A 12,138-nucleotide genomic window follows, 5' to 3' on the forward strand; every position below is an offset into this window, starting at 1 on the left:
CCGAGTTTGACTGCAGTGTTATGATTTCTTTGTTCCCCCAGTTTATAGAACCTCGAAACACACACACACACACACATACACACACACACACACACACACACACACACACACACACACACTGTTTCACTGTAGAAGCTCACAATTCTCTCCTTGTTTCACAATTCACACCACCAGTAGCAGCAACACCACCGCCATCCTTCCGCCAGCCACCAGACCCTTCACACCCTCCGCTGCTTCACACCTCGCTCCATCAGTAGTCCAAGAGCCCTCACGCGCGGCAATACCTTCTTGCCACCACATAATCACGACTCGCTGGCTTAATGAGCCCCAGCGCCCTCGCTGTAAGTTCACCTGGCACTCGCGCGGCACAAATGGAGGCTGTGTGTGCCGGGCCTGGTATTTACGTTTGTTTTGTGCAAGCAGCTGCGCCGCAAGTGGTGTGTGTGGCGTGAATCTTGATCGAGCTGCCCTTTTCTTGCCCGCGTCCCCCCCCTGCTCCCCCCCCCCCTGTTGTTGTGTTGTTAATATTTACTCCCTAGCGGATGCACGGGGTATGGGGGAGCCCGTCTGAGAAGGCTTGCTAGATGGATTTTCTTACGGTGGCGGGTATGAATGTACGAGATTTGCGATCTCAGAGTCAGGAGTGGTGGCGACGCGTTCAGCAGCCAGCTGCCGAGCCATGACTTCGTCTAAAGGGGCAGGTAGACCGGGGGTATGGAGGAGCTCTGTTACTGGGCATTCAAGAATGTAATGAATCAGCGGGTCCTATTGCGGGGGTCGAGGCTGAGAGGGCAGGGGTCAGGTTCTCTATTGCATATTTCAGCGAGTGTTGGAAATCCAAGGCGAGTCAATATGGCGTTCGAAATGGAAGGTGGGACGTTGAGAGGCTGGTAGTTGGTAGCGGTCCTATACCAGAAGGCTGAGCTGGATCCTTGGTTTATGAGGTCTTGGTGATGGTTGCGGGTGAGATTGGCTGCGGCGGTGTTGAGCGTTCGCCGAGTTGTGACCCAGCTCGGCGCCATATTCAGAATGATGGTAAGCAGGGTCCGTGCAAGATTGGCCGCCCTGTCCGCCTTCTCGTTCCCTGTCAGCTCTCTCTCTCTCTCTCTCTCTCTCTCTCTCTCTCTCTCTCTCTCTCTCTCTCTCTCTCTCTCTCTCTCTCTCTCTCTCTCTCTCTCTCTCTCTCTCTCTCTCTCTCTCTCTCGTTCATTTTGTCCTTCACTTCCTTCAAATTGGACGGGAAATAGCTCAGTCTTTTGCTTGGCTGGAGTTCAAAGACTTGGGTTTAACATTGGACTTTTTGATTTATCGTCTTATAGTTAAAGGCGATCTATACAGACACTTTTCCTGTCCTCTCGGTAATTAGGCGCTCTGTGCCGGTATGCTTCCCGTCCTCACGGTTATTAAGGCGCGTTTTACTTGCACCTTTCCTGTCCTCAAGGTTATCAAGGCGCTCTATATCGGCATGTTTCCCGTCCACACGGTATTAAGGTGCTCTATATCTGCATGTTTATCGTCCTCACGGTACCCATCCCTATTGCTTCTGTTGTGGTCGCTGTCCATTGAACATTCAATAATTGTATTAATTAATGTCACTTTTTTTTTCCGTTTTGCCCATTGCGCCGGTAGGCTTTCTTGGTGGGGCCTGATGGTCGGCCTCAAACTGTTATGTCGCAAGCAAGTGTTCATAGTGGCGCCATCCTACTTGGCTCATGCTGCCCCCCAGGAGCTCACCTGTGATCCTCATTTTAGATAGAGAATCAAGAGTCCGGATTGATTGGTGGCCTTCAGGACAGCATGTGGGTAGTCTTAGGCCACTCGGCCTCTTCCTTCACCTCCTCTTCCTCCCTTTGCTGCTCACCATCATCACAAATACGCCAGTCACCCGCACCACCGTAAACTTGCTATCCGAAGCCCTAACTGGCCTGCGCGAGGCTCTGATGTGCTATGCAATGAATAATACCTTCTTCCCTAAACAAGTAGTTATGATGCCCATCGCGCACACACGAGGGAACACCACCTCGGGAAAACATGTGAATACGTAAAGTTGTCTGGTTTGATTCTGGTTTTTCCACTTGTGCTCCTTGCAAAGATTGGTATTGACCGAAAGTAATTATTTAAACTGTGTCATGCGTTTGTTTGTTTTTACAACAAAGGAGACAGCTCAAGGGCACACACAAAAAAGGAAACAATAATACAAAAAAGCCCGCTACTCGCTGCTCCCAAAAAAAGAATCAAAAGAGGTGGCCGAAAGAAACGTCAGTTTCGGGAGGAGAGGTGTCCTGATACCCTCCTCTTGAAAGAGTTCAGTCGTAGGCAGGAGGAAATACAGATGAAGGAAGATTGTTCCAGAGTTTACCAGCGTGAGGGATGAAAGAGTGAAGATGCTGGTTAACTCTTGCATAAGGGTTTTGGACAGTATAGGGATGAGCATGAGTAGAAAGTCGTGTGCAGCGGGAGGGGGAGGTTGGGGGGGGGGGGGGAGGCATGCAGTTAGCAAATTCAGAAGAGCAGTCAGCGTGGAAATATCGATAGAAGATAGAGAGGCAACATCACAACGGAATTTAAGAGGTAGAAGACTATCAGTAGGAGGAGGAGAGCTGATGAGACGAAGAGCCTTGGACTCCACTCTGTCCAGAAGAGCTGTGTGAGTGAAGCCCCCCCACACGTGAGATGCATACGAATAGCAACTGCGCGGGGGAGAAGAACTGGCGGAGACGATACAGAACACCCAACCTCGAGGAAGCTGATTTAGCGAGAGAGGAGATGTGAAGTTTCCGGTTGAGATTTTGAGTTAAGGATAGACCGAGGATGTTTATTGTTGAAGATGGTGACAGATGAGTGTTGTCGAAGAATAAGGGATAGGTGTTTGGAAGATTGTGTCGAGTTGATAGGTGGAGAAATTGAGTTTTTGAGGCACTGAAGGACACAAGGTTCCTTCTGCCCCAATCGGAAATGATAGCATGGTCTGAGGTTAAGCGTTCTGCAGCCTCCAATCTGGAGTCGTGTACTTTCTGTTGTGATGGCCTTCTATTGAAAGAAGTTGAATAATGCAGAGTGGAGTCGTCGGCGTATGAGTGGACAGGACAGTTTGTTATGGAAAAAAGATCATTGATGAATAACAGGAAGAGTGTGGGTGATAGGACAGAGCCCTGTAGAACACCACTGTTGATAGGTTTAGGGGAAGAACAGTGACCGTCTACCACCGCAGAGATAGAACGGCCGGAAAGGAAACTGGATATAAAGGAACATAGAGAGGGATAGAATCCGAAAGAGGGCAGTTTAGAAAGCAAAGACTTGTGCCAGACTCTATCGAAGGCTTTCGATATGTCTAGCGCAACAGAGAAAGTTTCACCGAAACGGCTAAGAGAGGATGACTAAGAGTCAGTTAAGAGAGCAAGAAGATCGCCAGTCGAACGCCCCTTGCGGGACCGATACTGGCGATCAGATAGAAGGTTAGAATTGGAAAGATACTTTTGAATCTTCCGGTTAAGGATTGATTCAAAAGATTTAGATAGACAGGAAAGTAAAGCTATAGGGCGGTAGTTTGAGGGATTGGAACGGTCACCCTTCTTAGGCACAGGCTGTACAAAGGGGTTACAAAAGACCAAGCGAACAGTAACGGTGGGCAGACAAAGATCAAGTAAACAAAGACTGACATAACACATAAAGTCGGGATATTTATATTGAAAGATCTACCATATTTTTTTTATAACTGCATTGTGCTGCCTCTATTGACAAAATATTTCTCTTGTATATGCGCCATGTGTTGGGGTCATAACAAAACCACGTAAACAACAGCAGCGAGGAAAATGTTGTTAAAGTAGTCAACCTAAATTTATCTATGCAAAAAGTTATTCGGTAGCGAGATCATTAATACACTGATATACCGCCGATGTCCTTTTTTTTCACCTTCATCATACAAACAGTCGAAAAAAAATATTCTGCCATTAAGATTGGCCATACGAGTTTATTTGCTGCCACGGGAGTTACTGACAACTTTCCTGACCCAAGTTTCCTTGGGAACACATTCAGGAGGGGATAGCAGCTCAGGGCGTGACTCAAAGGCCATCGGTTTCCTGCTAAGGATTTGACTTGGAGATGAAAGGACGAGGACACCGCCTCGCCGCCCCCAACTTGCATGTCTCTGGGCTCAGTGTCCTTACTCTTCACAGCCTATTTTGTGCCAGCGTACTGATGTGGAAATCGGAATTAACAAAGACAACAAACCTTACATTCTCATCATCTAACAGAGCATTCTTTGTTCCATATGACTTAAACTCTTTTTGGATCGGGGAGTACTGAGCCACTTGTAAACCTAAATTTGTTTTTTTGTTTGTTCATATTTTTATTTACAGGTGCAACAACAAGCTGGATCTTTTATATATATATATATATATATATATATATATATATATATATATATATATATATATATATATATATATATATATATATATATATATATATTTTTTTTTTTTTTTTATTTAGCCTCATGGTCTGTCTCCTTCACCGTCGAAAAGATATCAAGTTCACGGCCAAGCTTCGGCGTGTACACATCACAATCATAATTTTAGGGAAGACAGACATTCTCTTTATTAACTTCCGCAACATTTGCGGTCTTCGCTCTAGTTTTCATTCTGTGGAACACCATCTCTCCTCCTCTAAACCTCACTTTCTTTTCCTCACCGAAACACAGGTTTCTGAGACTACTGACAGCAATCTATACCGTGTTCCCTCCTACTATCTCTCTCTTAACTTTCAATCCAAAGCTGGATCGATTCCTGTCGGTTTTGTATTAAAGCAAATGAGGATAAACGGAAAATCAGTCAACTAGATGCTATTTATGCATTGACACGAGACATTGAAATTTTGAGGGAAGGAATCCTGACCACTCATGGGTGTTCCTCACCCCCCTTTCCTCCAATCCAAGGCCACTCCGTTATCTCCCCCTCGCCCGCCGCACACCTGCTTTCCCTCCTCTCACCCGCCTTCCCCCCCTCGCTCCTGCCCACGCCCTCCCGCTTCCGTTCCTCTCTCCCCTTTCCTTCTCCTCTTCCCCTTCGTCCGGCTCTCCCTCTCCTCTCGCTTCCACCCTCACCTCCCCTCCCTCCTCCTCCACAGCCGCTACCTCCCCCGCCTCCCCCCCTTGCACCCTCCTCCTACCCCTCCTCTTCCCCCACCACCTCCGCCACCTCCTCCTTCTCCACACGAACGATGAAAATGAAATGGCTACAATCCTAAATAACTTTTTCGCATCCGTATTTACCGACGAAGATTGTTTATCACCTCAACCGCCGGAGGTTAGAAGGACCGAAAAGATGTTAAGTGTCGTGCTCATCGTAGAAAGTGACATTTTACGCACAACTAAAAATATTAAAGTAAGCAAAGTTCCTGGTCCAGACAAAATTACCCCTAAGGTCTTAAAATAAATCAAACATCAGATTTGTAAACCGCTCTCCATCATATTCAATAAATCTTTAACAGCTGGAAAAGTTCCGTCGGATTGGAAACTAGCAAATGTCACACCAATTTTCAAAAAGGGGGGACAAGTCTCATCCAGGAAACTATCGACCAATTAGCCTGACATCGATTGTTTGTAAGTTAATGGAGACTATCATTCGCGACAATATGGTGAAATTCTTCGAAGAAAATAATATAACAAATAATTCGCAACATGGCTTCCGTAGTAAACGTTCGTGTTTAACTAACCTACTTGATTTTATTCATTATAATTTTGAGGTGTTCGATGAAAGCCGATCGGTAGATATCATATATCTGGATTTTCAAAAGGCATTTGATAAGGTCCCGCACCAACGATTGCTCAGCAAACTATTGGCGCACGGTATCTCGGGTAACATTCACAATTGGCTTGTGGACTGGCTCTCTGAGCGGAAACAGAGAGTAATTCTAAACGGCGTTATATCTAACTGGCTCGATGTCAGAAGCGGCGTACCTCAAGGATCAGTGCTTGGCCCCATGTTCTTCTTAATTTATATTAATGATATCGATAATGGGCTCCCTTGCAAAGTATCAAAATTTGCTGATGACACAAAAATTGCTAGTCAAGTAACTGCGACATTCGACGAAGAAGCTTTACAATCAGATCTAGATCGACTTGCACGTTGGGCCAATCGATGGCAAATTAAATTTAACGTTGACAAATGTAAAGTGTTGCACATCGGAAAAAATAACAATCGCGTTCGGTACGTAATGAATGGCCAACAACTTTCTGTAGTAAGTAAAGAAAAGGATCTTGGAATCACTATATCAAGTGATTTAAAGCCCGGTCAGCATTGTTCAGAAGTAGTTAAAACTACAAACAAATTGTTTGGCTTCATCGGACGAGTCTTTAATAATAAATAGGAAAAAGTAATATTAAAACTGTATAATTCGTTGGTTCGACCCCGTCTAGAGTACTGTGTACAGTTTTGGTCTCCCTATTACAGAAAAGACATAGAAAAGTTGGAACGGGTTCAACGAAGAGTAACAAAGATGATTCCTAGGTTGAGAAATGTATCATATGAACAAAGGCTTAAATAAGTAAATTTATTCAGCCTATCAAAACGAAGAATGCGAGGCGATCTAATAGAATTGTTTAAAATGTTTAAAGGATTCAGTGATATTAATGTGGAAGATTACTTTACAATTGATCGATCAAATAGAACAAGAAGAAATCACAATTTGAAGATAAGTGGTAAAAGATTCTCGTCGCACGAAGCTAAACACTTCTTCAATCGAGTTGTTAATATTTGGAACTCTCTACCGTGTGATGTCGTTGATAGTACAACATTTACGGCCTTCAAGAATAGATTAGACAAGTATTTTGAATCCAACCAGCAACTAAGATATTACTCATTGTCGCAATAACGTTAAGTTCTTTCGAATACTGGTGTCCTTGTCCGCTTTTATCGCCCGGTTAGTGGTAGCAATAATGGTAGTTCTTTCCTCTTTCCTAAATAATTTCCATGCAGTTTTTCCATGCTGCATGGTTCTTTTTCCTTTCCTGCCAGCTTTGGCTGGAGGGATGGGGGGTAGGGAGGAGCCTTCACCTTTGCTGTCCTTCATCTTTCACCTTTGATTAGATAGTTAGTGTAGCTTGTCACAAACAGCCTCGTAGGGACCAGCAGGGCTGCTGTTATTTGTTCTTCCTTTGTGGCTTTTGTGTCCTCTCCCCCTTCCCCTTCGACGTCATCCCCCTGCTCTCTCTCCTTTTCCCACTCTTCCTCCTCCTCCTCCTCCTCCTCCTCCTCCTCCTCCTCCCCTGTTGCCGCTCTCCCCCGTCCTCCTGTTGCAGATCCCTCTTCTACTGGCACCGTTTCTAAGAGGAAAGTACTGGTGGTGTGGGACAGTCAAGTCCGGCTCATTGACCGGTACTTTTGTTCCAGGGATAAAGAAAATAGGCTTAGAGTGTGCTTCCCCGGGGCAGGCATACAGCACGTGTCCGACAGGATGGAGGAAATTTTAGCAGGGGAGGGACCACAGCCCATCGTCTTCTGCAGTTTCGGTGGTAATGACATCGGTAGGTTGGGAAGCGATGAGATATTTAGGCGCTTTAGGGAGTCGTTTGGGAGAGTGAGAGACTTCTGTGGACTACCGGTCGTTTGTGGTGTTTTGCCGAGGAGGGAGGTTGGTAAGGGATGGCTTTCCTGGGCCCTGGCTGTGAACAGCAGTCTGGTGTAATGGCTGGCTTTTCATAGATAAAAGGAACCTCTTTTACGAAAAGGACACATTGTATGCCAACGATGAAGTACACCTGTCGCTCCAGGGGGTCGAGGTTCTCGCAGACTCCCTCGAGCGATCACTTAACACTGCTGGATTTTTTAGGATAGGCGAGGGGGGAGGGCCTATCGTCCGGGGATGTACCTCACAGACGGTGACTAGGAAGCTTAAGATGAATCAAAAAGCTGCAACAAAGGATGGTCTAACGGCTTATTATACCAACATTCGGAGTCTCAGGAACAAGATAGATCTACTGAGGGGGAAAGCATGTGTCGAGAAATTCGACATCATGGCAATCACGAAAACATGGTTGGATATTGCAAATAAAAACTTTATGTTGGAATTGGAAATAGATGGTTATCAGATGTTTCTCAACGATAGAAAGGGAAGAAGGGGAGGGGAGGGGGGGGGGGGGGGCACTATATGTTAAAAACACACTTAAATGTACTGCTAACAATTATGTTCAAACAAACGGCGACTCAGAGTCAGTTTGGGTGGACGTCCACAGAGGGAAAGATAAACTGACTTTAGGGGTTCTATACAGGCCACCCAGCCTAGGCAGGCAGGACACAGACATATTACTCCAAGAGGTTGGCTGGGCATGCAGAAACAAAAATGTGTGCATCATAGGGGACTTCAACTATAGGAATATAGACTGGGAAGGCGTGGGGGGGTGATCTAGTGTCTGTGGATTTTTTCTAAAGTAGTACAGGCTAATTTTCTCAAGCAGACAGTAACTGAGCCGACCAGAGGTAACAACATTTTGGACTTGGCCTTAACTAACAACGAGAATATGATCAGTGAGCTAGACGTTGGGGGAGAGCTGGGTGTTAGTGATCACAGGGAGATTAGGTTTAACTTAGACTGGGCGGTGACCCAAGACCTCAGCACTGTGCTGGTACCAGCCATTAGAAGAGCCGATTACGAGGGGCTTAGAAGACACCTTGAGGAGGTAAATTGGGAAACCTTGGGGGTAGATGAAGGCCAGATCTCAGGGCAGAAACCTGGGGGACAGGGGAGCCATGTGGAGCTGACCTTCCATAATATAGTTAGGGTAATAGAAGAAGGTCAAGACAGCGTACCCCTTACCAAGCACATAGAAAGGAAAATAATGACCCTAAATTGATGACCCGTGGTCTCAAGTATGAGATTGGCTTGAAGAGAGGAATTTACAAGAAAATAAAGAATGGGGAAACCCACCTCAAGGGTAGGTATGTTGAACTAGCCAGATCGGCGAAGAACACCCGCCTAGCAAAAAGGACTTACGAGATTAGGGAAGCCAAAGAGGCCAAGAGCGATCCCAAGGGCTTCTTTAAATTATACAGAACGAAAACAAGGGAGAGAATTGGGCGGTTGAAAACAAACACAGGAGAGCTCGTTGGGAATGGGGATGATATGAGTTAAATGTTGAACGACTATTTCCTCTCAGTTTTCACACAGGAAAATCTAACAACCATTCCGGAGAGAGTTCAGGTATATGAAGGAGAATATAACGACAAGTTGAGATATGTGATCATCACCAGGCAGGTAGTCCAAGATGAGATTGGTAGGTTGAAGAAAAACAAATCGCCAGGTCCTGACGAACTATTCCCGCGTGTCCTGAAAAAAATGCAAGCAGGCCCTCAGTGGCCCACTTACCGATGTCTTTAAGGTGTCTCTAAATTCTAGGTACGTGCCCAGCCAATGGAAAGTAGCTAATGTGACGCCGATTTTCAGAAAGGGAAACAAGTCACCCACATCAAATTATCGCCCAATTAGCTTAACATCAGTTATAGGCAAGATGCTGAAGTCGAGTATTGCTAGGAGCTTTCGGGACCATCTAGAGAAGCATAATTTAATTCACGACTCACAGCATGGGTTCACGAAAGGAAGGTCTTGCCTTACTAATCTGTTGTGCTTCTACACTCAAGTAATTGAAGCGGTTGACAGAGATGAAAGCTATGACATACTATATCTAGATTTCAGTAAAGCTTTCGACAAAGTCCCTCATCACCGGCTATTCCTAAAATTACAGGCTCACGGCGTAGATGGGAAAGTCTTGAACTGGATTAGGGTGAGGCTTAGTGGTAGAAAGCAGAAAGTACAAATCAAAGGTAAAAAATGTGAAAGGGGCAGTATTACGAGTGGAGTCCCACAAGGGTCGGTGCTGGGTCCGCTGCTTTTTATCATTTACATCAATGACTTGGACAAAAGAATTAGTAGTGATGTCATAAGTTCGCAGATGATACCAAGATCGGTAGAGTAATCCAATCAGACCAGGATGCTAGCGTTCTCCAGGATGAGCTTGACAGACTATATGATTGGGCGGGGAAGTGACATATGGAATTCAATGTTGGGAAGTGTAGTATTCTGAGTGTAAATAGGAATAAACCCTCACATAATTACTCCTTAAATGACACTCCTCAAAGTGTGAGAGGGACTTAGGAGTCTTAGTGAACACTGACCTTCGTCCAAGGGCCCAGTACATTCAGGCAAAGAATCGTGCAAACAGGGTACTGGGTTTCATCTCGAAAAGCGTAAGCAATAGGAGCGCTGAGGTCATCCTCAAACTTTATTTAGCCCTAGTTAGACCTCACCTTGATTACGCGGTCCAGTTCTGGTCACCCTAATACAAAATGGATATCAAGATGTTAGAATCTGTACAGACAAGGATGACAAAAAATGATTCAGGGAGTGAGAAACTTTCCTTATGAGGATAGACTTAAGCATTTAAATTTACACTCTCTGGAAAGACAAAGGTTGCGAGGAGACCTTATCGAAGTCTATAAATGGATGAAGGGTTTTAATAAAGGGAATGTTAATAGGATTTTGGTGGTAAAAGAGCCAGGCAGGACACGTAGCAATGGTTTTAAGTTAGACAAATTCGTATTTGGCAAAGACATAGGCAAGAATTGGTTCACCAATAGAGTGGCGGACGAAGGGAACAGGCTTGGCAGTCATGTTGTGGGTGCCAATACCATAGATACATTCAATAAGAGGTTGGACAAATTCATAGAAAGTGAGGTAAGGTGGGGTTAGGATTACAGGAGCTGACTTGTATTGGGCAACCAGCCTCTTACAGACTCCTTACATTTTTATGTTCTTATGTCTACGTCCGCAACGACATCACTTGCTCTCGTGCCCACGACCTTGACTCTTCAGAGTTTTCCATCATCTGGATAAGACTTCATTGTCATTTTATTACTAAATACATCTGTGCTGTTTATCTCTCACCTAACTCTACTAACTATGTAAAACTCTTTGACTACTTGAACTCTAAAGCGGAACACATCTTGACCCACTCTCCCTTCGCTGAAATCTCTATCTTAGGAGATTTCAATGTTCACCACCAGCTTTGGCTTTCATCCTCTTTCACTGACCGGCCTGGTGAGCAAGCCTACAACTTTGCTCTCCTCAACGATCTAGAGCAGTTTGTACAGCACCCTACACGTATTTCCGACCGTCTTGGAGACAGGCCCAACATACTAGACCTCTTCCTTACCTCTAACTCTTCTGCTTACTCTGTCAAACTGTTTTCTCCGTTGGGCTCCTCCGATCACAACCTTATTTCTGTATCCTGTCCTATCTCTCCTGTATAGCCTCAGGACCCACCGAAGAGGCGATGCTTCTGGCATTTTGCTTCCGCTCGGTGGGACGACCTGATGATGTACTTTTCCGATTTCCCTTGGAATGATTACTGCTGCCAGGAGAGAGACCCCTCTGTGTGTGCCCAGCGCACCACAGAGGTGATTGTCTCTGGAATGGAGGCACACATTCCACCTACTTTCTCTGCTTCTTATGCTAAAAAGCCTTGGTTAAATCACGCTTGTTCTCGTGCTGTCAAAGATAGAGATGCAGCTCACAAAAGGTATCAGAGATTTCGCACTATTGCTAAACATGATCTTTTACATTTCTGCCCGGAATCGTGCAAAATCTATTATTCGATTTACCAAAAGCTCTTTCATTCATAGTAAATGTCAACACCTTGCTCTCTCTAATTCTTCCAGTGACTTCTGGCACCTAGACACAAATATATCCTCCAATTTCTCTTCTCCATCTGTTCCTCCTCTCCTTAACCCTGACGGCAGTATCACCGTCTCATTTATTTCTAAGGTTGAACTCTTTTCTCAAACTTTCTGTAAAAACTCCACTCTGGGCGATTCTGGGCATATTTATCCTACTCATCGCCCCTCTGACACCTTTATGCCTGTTATTAAATTTCTTAAGATTGACGTTTTCTATGCACTCTCTGGCCTCAACTCTCAGAAGGCTTATGGATCTGATGGAGTGCCTCCTATTCTCCTTAAAACCTGTGCTTCCGTGCTAACACCATGCCTGGTCAAACTCTTTCGCCTCTGCCTTTCAACATTTACCTTTCCTTCCTGCTGGAAGTATGCCTTCATACAGCCTGTGCCTAGGAAGGGTGAGCGTTCCAGT

The sequence above is a fragment of the Eriocheir sinensis genome, unplaced genomic scaffold (genome assembly GCF_024679095.1).
Source record: "Eriocheir sinensis breed Jianghai 21 unplaced genomic scaffold, ASM2467909v1 Scaffold73, whole genome shotgun sequence".
Lineage (NCBI taxonomy): Eukaryota > Metazoa > Arthropoda > Malacostraca > Decapoda > Varunidae > Eriocheir > Eriocheir sinensis.